This window comes from Echinops telfairi, unplaced genomic scaffold, assembly GCF_000313985.2.
Source record: "Echinops telfairi isolate 266 unplaced genomic scaffold, ASM31398v2 ScPeMD7_3533;HRSCAF=4204_0, whole genome shotgun sequence".
NCBI classification, from domain to species: domain Eukaryota; kingdom Metazoa; phylum Chordata; class Mammalia; order Afrosoricida; family Tenrecidae; genus Echinops; species Echinops telfairi.
Window position 1 is genome coordinate 18914679 of NW_022107431.1, and position 14427 is coordinate 18929105.

The following is a 14427-nucleotide window of genomic DNA, read 5'->3' on the forward strand; positions in this document are numbered from 1 at the left end:
GTTCACCCATGCTATTAGTCATTTCAGATTCATTGCTATTCTTCAGTGTTATGTAATATTCAATTGTGTGTATGTGCCATAGTTTATCCATTCTTTCATTGAAGAGCATCTTGGTTTCCATCTTTTTCCTATTATGAATATTGTGGTCAATATGGAGGTACATATCTATATCCTTGTGGCAGCTCTTATTACTCGTATATATTTGAGTATAAGCCGACCAGATTATCAGCTTAGGCACCTAATTTTACCACATAAACTGCATTAAAAATGTGCTGAAAGGAAACAAGTGAACTAAAATCAATGGAAGGAAGGTTGTAGGATGCTCAGTGGGGCTTAATCAAGGGCAATGTAGCAGTGAGGAATTACTAAAGCCAAATGAAGGACGAACATGATGGTGAGACATGAGGAAAGTAAAAGGAAATAGAGGAAAGAACTAGGAGACAAAAGGCATTTATAGAGGTCTAAATAGAGGCATGTACATATGTAAATATATAACAAGGGGAATAGAACTATGTACTCATCTATATATTGAGAATTAAGGTTGCAGATGGACATTGGGCCTCAACTCAAGTGCTCCCTCAACACAAGAACACTTTGTTCTAACAATCCAGCATTCTGTGATGCTCACCTTTCTAATCTGATCACTGAAGACAAAATGGGTGCACCGTAAGCAAATGTGAAGAAAGCTGATGGTGTCTGGCTATCAAAGATACAGCGTCTGGGCTCTTAAAGGCTTGAAGATAAACAAGTGGCTATCTGGCTCAGAAGCAACGAAGCACACATGGAAGAAGCACACCAGTCTGTGTGATCATGAGGTCATGATGGGATCAGGTGTCAGGCATCTAAGATCAAAATCATACCCAATGTGAGGGGGTTTGGGGAGAATGGAGTGGAGATTCAATGCCCATCTGTAGACAATTGGATATATCACAGAGGGGTCACAGGGAAGAGATGAGCCAGTCAGGGTGCAGTATAGCACCGATGAAACACACTTTCCTCTAGTTCGTTGGTGCTTCCTTTACCCCAATATCGACCTCAATTCTACCTTACAAATTAGATTAGACCAGAGGATGCACACTGCTATGGACAGGAGCCTGCAGAAGAGGGAATCCAGGATAGATAAACCCCTCAGGGCCAACAATAAGTAGAGATACCAGGAGGATTAGGGGAGGGTGGGGGCAGAAAGGGAGAATCGATCAAAAGGATCAACCTATAATCCCCTCCTAGGGGGACAAATAATGGAAATGTAGGTGAGGGGCGACGGAGGACGATGTAAGATATGGAAATAAATCTGTTCATGGGGAGGAAGGGGGAAGAAATGGGGTGCTGATATCCGGCTCAAGAGGGAAGAGAATGCTTTGAAAGTCATGGTGACAAATGTGCTTGACACTGGATGAATGTATGGATTGTGATGAGATGTAAGTGCCCCCAATAATTTTTTTTAATGTGATGAAAAACTTGGCTTATACACGAGTATATATGGTAGATGCTAAATAGAGGGGTTACTGAGTCGTACTGTATTTCTATTTCCAATTTTTAAAGGAAGCGCCATACTGCTTTCCATTGTGGTGGCACCATTTTACAGTCCTTCCAGCAATGTCAGCGCCCTAGTCTTTCCTCACCAACATTTGTTTTCTGTTTGAACTTTGCTATTAATACTAGGGCAAGGCCATGACCTCATCGTTTTGATTTGCATGTATAATGACTACTAACCGCTAGCATTTCTTTATAAGCTTATTGGCTGCCTAAATGGTGAAATGCCTCTCCAGGTCCTCTGCCCATTTCTTAATTGGGTTACTTGTTTCTTGTTGATGTATTGGAGTTTTCTATATATTTCAGAGAGTAATCTCTTGTCTGATTAGTCAGTGCTAAAATTTATTTTTCCTATTTGTTATTTCTCTTTCTACTCTTGATGATATATTTGGATGCACATAATTGTCTAATTTTAGGAGGTTCAGTTACCTAGTTGGTCTTCTATGGTGTGTTTTCAGTTATGTTTATTTATGCCACGCATTAAGCCCTTAGGCTGCCAGAAGAACAAGCAAATCTGACTTGGAAGAACAGACAATTCTCAGAAGTGACAGTCACAAGACGTCACATGTACTTTGGACATGTTATTAGGAGAGACCAATCCCTGGAGAAAGATGGCATGCTTGGTAAAGTAGAGGGTCAATGAAAAAGAGGAAGACCTTAAGGTGTAACAATGGGCTAAAACAACAGCAATTGCAAGGGTGGTACAAGACCAAGAAGCGTTTCGTTCTGTTGTATACTTAGTCGTTGTGAATTAAAACTGACTTTACAGCATCTAACAATAAGTTTTCCCCTCTTTTCTCATTGATGGTCTTATATTTTTAGACTTTACATTTAGGTTTCTGATCCGTTTGGAGGTAGTTTTTGTGTATGGTGTGCGTTAGGGGTTCTGTTTCATTTTTCTGGAAGTGGGTGTCCGGTTTTTCCAGTACCACTTGTTAAAGAAAACTTATCTGTTACCCATTTAGTGTGTTTTGACCCTTTGTCAAATGTGTTTTAATCCTTTGATCAGCTGCACATAGGCGGCGGTTTTACTTCTAAGTTATCAATTTTGTTCTACTTTTCTGTGTCTTGTCATTATACTCGTACCAGGCTGTTTGGACTATGGTGACTGGAAAGTAGGCTTTACGATCAGGAAATATGAGGCCTCCTTTGTTTTTCAGTGATGGTGATTAGGTTTTTCATCTCATTAGAGAATGATGTTAGAAGCTCTATCAGTTGCATTCTGTGTGTATCACTGTTGACAGTTTCACAATGTTGTCTTCCTATTGATTTGATGTCGGTAAGTATGTAGGTCTCATTTTCTTGTAGTGCTTTGTAGTTTTCTTTGTACAGATCTTTTGTTTCTCTGGCTAGGTTTATCTTTAAGTATTTCACATTTTGCGTGGCTGCTGTAAATGATACCACCTTCCTGAATTCAGAGTTCTCTTTGTTGGTGTAAATGAATCTGACTAACTATTGTATCTTGATCTTGTATTTGTCACTGTGTTGAATGTATTAGTTCCAGCAATTTTTTTTTTTTTTGCGGAGTCTTTGGAATTTTCTCCGTATAGGATCTTATCAACTGCAAAAGTAATTTAACTTCTTCCTTGCTAATTTGCATACTTTAAATTTCCCTTTCTTAGTTTATAGCTTTGGTTAAGATTTCCAGCACGATATTGAATGTTGGTTGCTAGGTGCTATCCACTTGATTCGGAGTCATATCAACCTTATGTACAATAGAACAAACCACTGACTGGTCCCGTGCCATCATCACCACTGTTGTCACATGCCCATTGCTGCAGCCCCTGTGTCAGTCCCTGTGGTTAAGGGTCTTCTTCTCCTCAGCTGACCTTATATTTTACCAAGCATGGTGCCCTTTTCCAGATAACATGTCCAAAATGTGTGAGACAAAGTCTTGCCATCTTGCTTCCAAGGAGCATCCTGGCTGTAGTTGTTTCCAGTCCAGATCTGTTCTTCTGGCACGCCCTGATATACTCAATATTCTTTGCCAACACCATAATTCAAATGCATCAAATATCCTTTCATCTTTCTTCATTGTTCAGCTTTCACATGCTTATGAGTTGATTGAAAATACTAAGTCTAGAGTCAGGACCCGCTTAGTGCACTGCTCTTCAACACTTTAATGAGGTCTTAGGCAGAAAAGTTGTCCAATATAAGATATCTTTTAATTTCTTGACTGCAGCTCCCATTAACTTTGATTGTGGATCTAAGCAAATTAAATCCTTGACAACTTATGTAAATCTTTCTTTGCTTATCATGATATTTACTGGTCCAGTTGTGAGGAGTTGGGTCTTTTAAAATGGAATTATATATACTCAGTACTGAAAGCTGTAGTCTGTGATCTTCATCAGCAAGGGTTCCAAGTCTTCCATGCTTTCAACAAGCCACATTTTGTCCTCTGGATACTGCAGGGGGAAAAGCCTGCCAATCCTGATGTTGTGTTCTTCATCTATTACAGCAGCTTTTATATCTGCTCAGCAAACAGATTGATTAAGTATGGTAAAGTATACAACCTGGAGACACATACTTCATGATTTTAAGCCAGGCATGATTTCCTTGTTCTGTTTGCATGTCTGCCTTTGCACAACCAATAAAACCCAAGTAAACATCTTTCTGGTATTTTCTTGCTTTCAGTCAAGATCCATCTGACATCAGATGATAAACCTTATTCTACATCGTTTTCTGAATCTGGTTGCATTTCTGGAAGCTCCTTGTTGATGTGCTGCTGTGATCATGTAAACATTATTTTCAGCAGCATTTTACTTGTACGTGATGTCAATGATAGTGTTCAGTAGTGTGTGCATTCAGTTGGGTCATTTTTGTTTGTAATGGGCACACATACAGATCTCTTCCAGTTGGGTGGCCAGGTAGCTGTCTTCTAAATTTCTTGGCAGAGAGGAGTGAGTGCTTCCAATGCTTCCTTTGATGGTTGAAATACTTCATTTGGTTTCCTGTCAATTCTTAGAACCTTATATTTTGGCTAAAACCTTCAGTGCAGCTTGGACTTCTTCCTTCAGTACTATGAGTTCTTGGTCGTATACTTCTTGAAATGGTTGTATGTCTACCAGTTCTTTTTGGTCGTGATTCTGTTGATCCATTCCAGCTTCTTTTGGGGCTTCCTGCATCAATATTTCCCCTCATAGAATCCTTCAACATTTCAACTTGAGGCTTGAGTTTTTTCCTTAGTTCTTTCAATTTGAGATATGCCAAGCATGTTTCCCCCTTTTGGCTTTCTAACTCCAGGTCTTTGCAGATGTTATTATAATACTTGGTCTTCTCTAGCTGTCCTTTGAATTCTCTGTTCAGCTCTTTCATGCCATCGTTTTGTCCATTTGCTTTGGTTACTCTGTTTTCAAGAGCAGTTTCAGAGTCTCTTCCGACACCAACTTTGATGAGTTCTTTCTTTCTCACCTTTTTAATGATGCGACCCCACAGCTTGTCAGGCCTCTGTCATAGTGTTTCGTGTGTTAGAGCTGTTCTTCAAGGAATCTCTAATTCCAGGTGGGACACGCTTAAGGTTCTAGTTTGAGTCTCCTGGACTTGTTTTAATTTTTTCATGCTTCAACCCGAACTTGCATGTGAGTAGTTGATGGTCTGATTATATTGATCTCCATCGTCTCTGTCCACAGATGTAATAGTCTGATGAAGAGTTTGATTCATGTCCTTTTTTACAATTTATATCAGTTATCTTTTCCTTGCAGTTTTCTTTACGGAGTTTTTGTTTTAAATAGGTTGTGAATACTGATCTGGTTTTAATATTAGATGATACAAACATCTTTGTGGCTCCCCCAGCCCACTTTTCTACTGTAGATCGTGGATGAACAGAGTTTTAAAATTTTTTCAGCTTTTTAATGTGAAAAATTTCATGCATGCTTAGAAATACTGGAAAATATACATCTGATGAACACCATGTACATCTCTCTGGATTCGATAGTTATTCACATTGTGTTTTACTTTACTAGGTCTTAGGTTAATGCTTCAATCCAGGTGCCAACAACTCATCTCATCCCCCCAAAAAACTTAAGCTGTCTGTAGGTACCCAGATATATTTTTAATTCAAAAGCAGGAAAAAAGACCATTATTTTGAGACTGAATTTGCCTATTATCATTTTGCTATAAAGTTCCATGTTAATCTCCCTTACCAGTTGAATTTTCAAGGATTTTGATCAGAAATAGTCAAGGGTAGAGAAAATTGAGATAGGCTGGGAAATTCCACTTTAAGGAATGTTTTTACATACATCGTGTTGTTCTTTGGTTATTGAAATATATATTTCATTTCTGTGCTTTCCACTCATCATAAAACATTGTAACCTCAGCGGTAGCATTTCTTACCCATCTGGACAGAGTCATAAGTAGCAGAGCAGAGAGTAAAATCGAAATTAGAGAAGCCTTGCTTCGGGTGACTGTTGTTGTGAAACCATGTTTTGATGGAATTTTAGAGAAGCTGCTGCTTGCGGTTGTTAAATGAGATCCCTTGGAGATCCCCTTACATTTTCAGAACTGTCTCTTCATTTTTGAAGTAAATCTCAATTCTTCTTTACCAATGGGGCTATATTGCTACCCACACAGGACTACTAATTAGGCTTAATTTTTCTAGAAATACAAAGAATGACTCATTGTAATGTTTGGCCTCCCCTCCCCTTTAGTTTTCATCGGGTAAATGGACCCAGTTTTTGAGAAATGCTTTACATGTAACTGAAACGTGTTGTTCATTTATCTGCCTAGGGCCTGGGGGACCTGACACACACACGAGACTGCCCGTGTGGTAGCATCCTGTACAAGCAGGGAAGTTACACGAGTGTTGTTTCTCTGCTTTGTTATGAAGTTAGAACAAGACAGAGGAGACCTTGGTTCCTGAAAAAGTTTTGTTTCCTCCAAAGGCAGCCTCATGGGGTGGACAGAGCTTGGGCTTTGGTGCCAGGAAACTTGAGTTTAAGATCTAGTTCAACTTCTCACGGTGGGATTGTGCTAGGAAATCACCAGACTCCCTGAGTGTTGGTTTCTTTGTTCATGGAGCGGAGGTACTCGTTTTGCACTGATTTCAGAGTTCCTAATGAGCACCGACCAAGACGATCAGAAAGTTGTCTTTAGGTGCCATCAAGTCGGTTCCAACCCAAGTGACCTGTGCACAGCAGAACGAAACACTGCCCAGTACTTTTACAGTGAAAAGTAACAACTGTAAAACAAAACAAAATTCCCAACCCGTATTTAGCGTCTTGGTAGAGAAGATGGCTACGATTGAAATTGGAAACCAGAAATTGGAAGCCACAATAATCGCTCACAATCTGTTTCCTAACGTTTCTGTGGTTCCATCAGTAAATGAGTTTTGTCTAAGAGGAAGGTAGGGTGTTTCCCTCATGCTCCTTGGTGGACTCAAGAAAGAGCTAAAACTGACCTACATCAGAATCTCTGCCCTCCGGGGTGCCCTTATTTTAAAAACCTCCAAAACCAAAAAACTAAACTCGCAGCCATCAAGTGGATTCCAACTCGTAAGCGAACAGGGTAGAACTGCCTCTGTCGGTTTCCAAGACTAGTTGTTTTTAAAATTTATTATTAATTGGGAATTAATACATATATCATTCCATGGTTCAGTCACATCAAGCAGTATTGTACAATTGCTACCACAATCAGTTCATAGACTAATTGTAATTGTTTTTAGGAGTAGAAAGCCTCATCTTTCTCCCAAAGAGCCGCTGGTAGTTTCGAACTCCTGACCTTTCAGTCAGCAACCCAATATGTGAAAAGCCAAGACAATGACTTTCATACCAAAGGGAACCAACTTTGGAGGTCCCCAAGGTTGAAGGCCAAGGGCAGAAAAGCAGTAATAGAGTAGAGGGTGGACAGATACTCGCTTGGGCAAAGGGGAAGAGAAGAGGGAGAAAAGAAGTGGGAGGGGGTCGGGTAGACTGAGGGTGGAGTGGCTTTGATAAGTTATTTCAAACTGTTGAATCCAAATTGATCATAGGAAATGTAACGTCCCCCACCCCCACCCCTAAGTCACAATGAAGACATTTTGCTTGTAAAGTATAGGCCTCCTGTTACAGGAGAAGTGCTATGCTATTTGCCACAAGCAGGGCCACTATGAGTCAGGCCTGATGGCGGGGAGTTTGGTCTGAGTCTGGAGAAGCCATTTGGGGATGAGATAGTTTGGTGTAAGGCTGTGGACACTTCCTTGAGTTGAAAGTGAGTTGGGATGGTTGAGAGAATGATGAGTAATGAGTTCAAAAGCTATTTAATCGAATAATTTCCAAATGATTCCGAGGCCACCTGTACTGGTTTCCTGTGGCTGCTGTCGCAAATGACTACAAACTTGGTGGTTTAAAACAACACACTTATCCCCCGTGGTTCTGAAAGCTAGTGGGCCAAACTAGTATCACTGGACTGCAATCAAGGTGTTGGTAGGGTTGGATCCTCCTGCAGTGGGGGGAAGCGGGGATCCTCGCCTCGCCTCTGAGCAATGATACTGAGCACTCCTCTCTGAACATTGCTTAACTAGTGGCTGTGTCCCTTCAGTCTCTGCCGCCTTTAACGTCAAATGGCAATAGACCAAATCTCGAAAAAGACCTTTGCAGCAAAAAATGAGCCCAAATTAGCATTTGACTAAATAACTGGTACTTAGAACCTAGTCAAGCTGCCAGTATCACAGCATGTGAGATAGCTGGCAGGCTCTGGATGAATGCGATTTAGGACATTACGAGAGAATTCTTGAGGGGAGTCCTAAGAGAGGCAGGCTCTGGATGAATGCGATTTAGGACATTACGAGAGAATTCTTGAGGGGAGTCCTAAGAGAAGCGCTAGACAGAGGGATTGCTACAGATGTCAAGAGCGAAGGCACATGGAGGTGATCAGAAATGCATGTAGAGCAGTGATTCTCAACCTTCCCAATGCTGCGACCCTGTATTACAGTTCCTCATGTGGTGGTGACTCCCTCAACCATAAAATCATTTTCGTTGCTACTTCATCACTGTCATTTTGCTACTGTTATGAATCTGGCAACCCCTGTGAAAGTGTTGTTCCACCCCCAAAGGGGTCTTGGCCCACAGGTTGAGAACCGCTGGTGTAGAGGGAAGCGCAGTACAGTGATCCGACTGAAGCAGAGGACTGGAGGAAATTAAAGAGGGGGCATGAAATGCCAAGCCGATGGGTGTACTGTGACTTGTGAGGTGGTAGAAAATCTGCCTATTCCTAAGGAAGGAAGCAGTACTGGAGTGGTTGAGGAACGTTCCTCTGAGTGTCGGGTGTAGGAACTCTACTAGGGCTTGGTACCAATTCGTCAGATGATATTGCACACAGCTCACTCCTTCGCCATCCCACATATGCAAAGCTGAATCCAGACTAGTACCAAAGTAGACTTTCCAGAGCAGAGGGAACATAAGTGGTGACACTGCCTTTGACATTCAAGCTGGTGCAGAGCTAGAGCCTAAGGAGATTGACAAGGGACAGTGCCCTACACCATCACTCCTTTGATATTATAGAAGATCATTCATATTGACCCTATTTCATGCGACAATTGATGGCATTATTTTGGAATGGCCAATGACTAGACACGATTTTCGTAAGATTTCCTTGCTAGGTAGCAGGGTGATAATGGATTGAATGGTGTCCCCTGAGGTGATGTGTTGAAGGCTTAACTCCTGAATGTGACTGTTGTTCAGAAATAGGGTATTTGCAGGGGGAATCAAGGTAAGATGAGGCCATAATGGACGAAGATGGGCTCACATGACTGGTATCCTTTTCAGAAGAGACTCAGACCCAGGGGAAAGATGGCCACGTGAAGATAGAGACTGGGACTTCTCTCTGCTGCTCTAAGCCCAGGGCTGTCAGAAACTGGAGGAGACAAGGACAAACGCACCCCCACCCTTGAGACTTTGGGGCATCCCTGGGTCATGAAAACAGTTAACAGGCTAGGCTGCTAACGAGAAGAGTGGAGATTTCAGTTCACCCAGGTGAACAGGCTGTTCACCTGGAGGGCTGGAGAGCTTCTGAAAAACAAACAAACAAACAAACAAACAAACAAAAACAGCCATAGAAACCCTACGGAAAATTGTTCTAATCTAATACACCTAGGACTTCGGAAGGAGTATGGCCCTGCTTGGAGAAAGACATCATGTTTGATAAACTGGAGGGGCAGCCAAAAAGAAGGGGCCCTCACCAAGATGGATTGACACAGTGGCTGCAATTATGGGCTCAAGCGTGGGAACAACTGAGGATGGAGCAGGACTGGGAAGTGTTTTGTTCTGTTGTGCATGGGGTCACTATGGGTCAGAATCTACTGGCTAGCACCTAGCAACAATAACAACAACAACATGGTCCGGTCAAACTCACTGATTTTATAGATAGATAGATAGATAGATAAAACATACAAAATAAACAGCTAATTAGTCTAAAGAGTAGTACAAATGGCTCAATGCAACTCATTTCCGTGAGACAGCTAATACAATGGTAGTCCTTCAAGTGTTGAGGGCCACCAGGTGCAAGTCAAGGAAGCAGACAGCTGAGTCCTCTGTAGAACAATTCAGGCAACCTAGCCACAGACAGCAAATAGCAAGACAGGTCACCAATAATCAGCCAGATGACAGGGTCTGACAGTCCCCAGCTCAAGCGATGTATACTCCAGTAGCATGGCGAAACATCTTGAAGGAACCTCAAACTACAGTGACACAGTCCCCGGGTTGGGTGTCCCACAGGTAGTGTAACTCACAAGTTGAGGCAGAGAACCAGCTAAGGCAGCCACACACTGGTCTGATCATCAAAGAGCAAGAGACAGGAAGGCGAGGCTTACCAAGTCATTTATCTCTCCATCTTTTAATTAAACTGCCCTTCAATTAATCCCACATGTGTTCATTGGCCAGGTTGACACAATAAACCTATCTATCACAGTCACCTTTGCATGTCTGGCATGCACATTTCCTTAACTTGGTCTTAAGTCATGTTTCTTCATGGTACTGATCAGGGTTTTCTTGGGACAAAACAAACACACACTCATGACCTTGTTCCTTATGGGGAATAAGGGATAAGACATCACCATGACATTTGCTGGCATTGTCAAGTCTGTCCCTAGGGTTTCCATGCTGCATGTCCCCAGGCACTTTGGCACCGTGTGTAGACAGTTGCTGGTTGGCCTGTCAGCTAATCCTCAGGGTCTAGGGGTTTGCTCCCAAGTCCTCCTGCCTCCTTCCCTGTTTTCCCACAAGACAGCTATAGTGCGCCCATCTGAGAGTAAGGGGCTCCCCAAACTAGAAGCATGTTTTAAGAACTCTGAGAGAAAGGTGTTTAGGGATCAAGGAGTGAAGTCTTTGTAGAACTCAAGATAAACCTCTGCAGGCTCTTTGGCTAGAGGGCATGGAGGGAGTTGTTGAGTAGAATATTGAGCCTTAGAGCCTGTGTTTTTGAACACTGATGGGTGCAAACATTTGAGGTCACACCTACTATCAGAGTAGTTTGTTTCAGAGTGGGTGCTGAATCTTAACAGGTGCATTGCCATTCATCCTTGTTCTCTGTCCCCCACCTCAGGTCTTCTACCCGTTGTTTCCCGTCATCTTACTGTCTTTTGAGTCATCTTCTGTCTTTCTCAGAATGGATTGAATGTTGGTATCATGTCAGCTTGGTGATTTTGGTGGAGAATGGCAGAATAGACCGGCCTCCCAGAATCCATTTCAGTCTTAGGAATGGTGTCTCGCAGTAGCGTCAGGGAGTGATTTCCAAAGTCCTGAGTTACTCAGGTTATACAGCAAGGTCTAACTTGTGGCAAGTACACAGTGTCTCCAGGACCAAACACAAGGCAGGCATTAGAGCCCAAATCAGACCCTAAAGAGCAGTGGATTTAAGTAGCCAAGGTTGGATAAAGAACAGAGGAAGACAATGTCCTGGAACATCATTGCTCTCCTTATAGATGGTTGATAAGAAGTCGGAGATCCTTCACAGGCTGGCTAATCTTTGTAAGACTAGGTGTTTCCCTTCAGGAGCGCCATCCTAGCAACCCCAGGCACAGGGAGACAGTGGTTTGTTTCCAACCTGGGAGCTTCATGAGGCCCTTTTGTCTCAGACACCTTCACACAACAGCCTGTGTAGGAAAGAACCATTAATGAATAATTCACTGAATTCTATTCTAAACATGAAAGTACTTTAAGAAAAATGTCTTTTTGAGTTTCTCCTGCACTCAGTTATGCCACCAGCCAATCCTGAGCCCGAGCCGTTTGCATCATGCATGTGCCTAGAGACCATTCTCAACTAGGGCCCTTGTCACTCCAGGGGGCATCTGGCAATGTCTTCAACTACTTGGGGCCTGTTCTGAGGGAGGAGCCGAGTGCTTTTGGCATTTGTTAGTAGATGCTAGGAATGTTGCTGAACATCCTACAATGCCGAGGACCTGAACCGAAACCAATCTGTCACTGTCAAGTTGATTCTGACCCTGCGGTGGTTACATAATCTGTTATCAATTTGAGAGTATTAAGAGTGAAGGGGTGGAGTCTAGCCTGTCAATCAGGTCATAGTTTGATGACCTCATTTGGAGACACAACAGAGATAAATAGCTCGCTGGAGGTGGGACAATGTTCAGTCCCTGCAAGACATTCTTGTTGACAAGCCACATGGAGGTGAGCTTTGGAGCTGGAGAAGCCACGTGGAGACCTCTGCCAGCACTGAGATGCTTACAATGCCACTGGATCCACAAGGCTTCCTATCCACTGGCCTGTGATCTCCCTGCACTTGGTGTCATTGCATGTGTTTCACGGGTCTGAAAAGGAATTTATAGATTGGTATCGGACAAATGGGCTAATATTGGACTTATGGACTTGATCTGGAATGGGCCAGGATGTTTTCTCAATATTCAATTGCTCTTGTATATAAAGCTCTTTCGTATATGCATGAGTCTCTCTAGATTTGTTTCTCTAGTCTACCTAGACTAACACAGACCCTGTTGGTTTGAATCGAGTACAAACCATTTGCACTATTCAGGACCATTCGGCAAATAGGATGTTGTTGTTGTTGTTTGGTGTTAGGTACTATTGAGTCAGTGCCAACCCATAGTGACCCTATGCAAGTCATTGAGTTGGCACAACTGAACAAAACACTGCCATGCTCTCAATTGTTCTTATGCTTGAGCCCATTGTTGCAGTCAATTTATATGATTTAGGGCCTTTCTCTCTTTCACTGCCCCTCCACTTTACCAAGCATGATGCCTGTCTCTTGGGCCTGGTCTCCCCTGACAACATGCCCACAGTATGTGAGACAAAGTCTGTCCTCCTTGCATCTAAGGAGCACTCTGGCCGTACTTCTTCCAAGACTCTAAAGAGCAGATTTACCCAAGGCAATGGTTCTTTTGATCTCTTGATCACTGCTTCTGTGAGCATTGATAGTCCCACAATAAAAGCCAACTTCTGGCCCAATATGTCCATAATGCCAAAGTTGAGAAATCCTGCTTTTGTTTAACAGTTATCCCCTGGTTTGTAGCTCTTAGTTCACACTCACCAGGGCTGGGATGGTATTCAGCTGGTGTTTATATTCTCCACCTGCTCCGTGGTGGGAGATCATACCCTTGAGGCACAAAATGTGCTCAATGAGGTTTGATTGTCTTTAGCACTGCAGTTGTCTTAAAGGCTGTTGTGTGTGACTTGAGAATAGGATTGGAAACAGGTCTAAATCTATTTCAAGTATGTGATATTTTAGGCAATAGATATTTTTTCTTAAGTTCTGTTTAGTTTTATTTAGAAAAATAGATGCATTTGAATTGTGATGCTGGGGAAGAATGTTGAAAGTACCCTGGACTGCCAAAAAGACAGACACATCGATCTTGGAAGAACTACACTAACGTGTTCTTTAGAGGCAAGGAGGGCCAGGCTTCATCTTACATGCTTTGGACATGTTGTCAGGAGAGACCAGTCCCTGGAGAAGGACATCGAGCTTGGTCGAGCAGAGGGGCAGCTGAAAAGAAGAAGGCCCTCAAGGAGCTGGATGGACATCGTGGCTGCGACAATGGGTTCCAGCACAGGAACAGTTGTGAGGCTGGCACAGGCCCGGGCAGTGCTTTGTTCTGTTGTGCACTGGGTCGCGATGGGTCAGAACTGACTCAATGGCACCTAACGAAAACAACAACAACACTTGTGGGAATGGGCCACTGGGCTTGGATCCCTGGGACCACAGTCTCCGGGGACAGCTCAGTCAATTCCATAACATAGTCTACAAAGACAAGGTCGTACACGCTACTGTGGTGAGTAGCAACTGGGATCTCAACAAATAGCAATCTAAGGTACACATATTGGTCCCTCACATTTGGAGGAAAGAAATGTGAAGAAACTCAAAGACTCAAGGAAACAGTTTAAAGGATCATTGGACCATGCAAGCCACAGCTTCTACTACCCTGAGACCAGAAGAACTAGATGGTGGCCCGCTAATCGGTACAGACTGCTCTGATCAAGACCACAGAAGGTCCTGGTTAGAATGCAGATAAAGGTAGAACAAAGTTCAAAAGACCAGGCTCACTGTTCTGATACAGACTCTTGCCCTTAGACATCCTTCAAACCTGTAAGTTCTCAGGTTATTGCTAAGGGACCATTGGGTTGGTTCCCATCTATAGCGGCCTTAGACACAACAGAAGAAACCCCGAGTCACCCTTACAAGTGTTCCTGTGCCGGCACCCATTGTTGCAGCCACGTGTCAGTGCATCTCCTTGAGCACCTTTCTCTTTTTTGCTGCCCCTCCACTTTACCAAACACAAGGTCCTTCTTCAGGGACTGGTCTCTCCTGATCTCATGGCCAAAGCATGTCAGACAAAGTCTCAACATCCTGGCCTCCAAGGAGTCTTCTGGCCATGCTGCTTCACACAGACACTAAAAACTCAGTTTAACCAGTCAAGTCCCTGGTCCTAAAAAGCTTATAACTGGAGCTTCTGCTAAG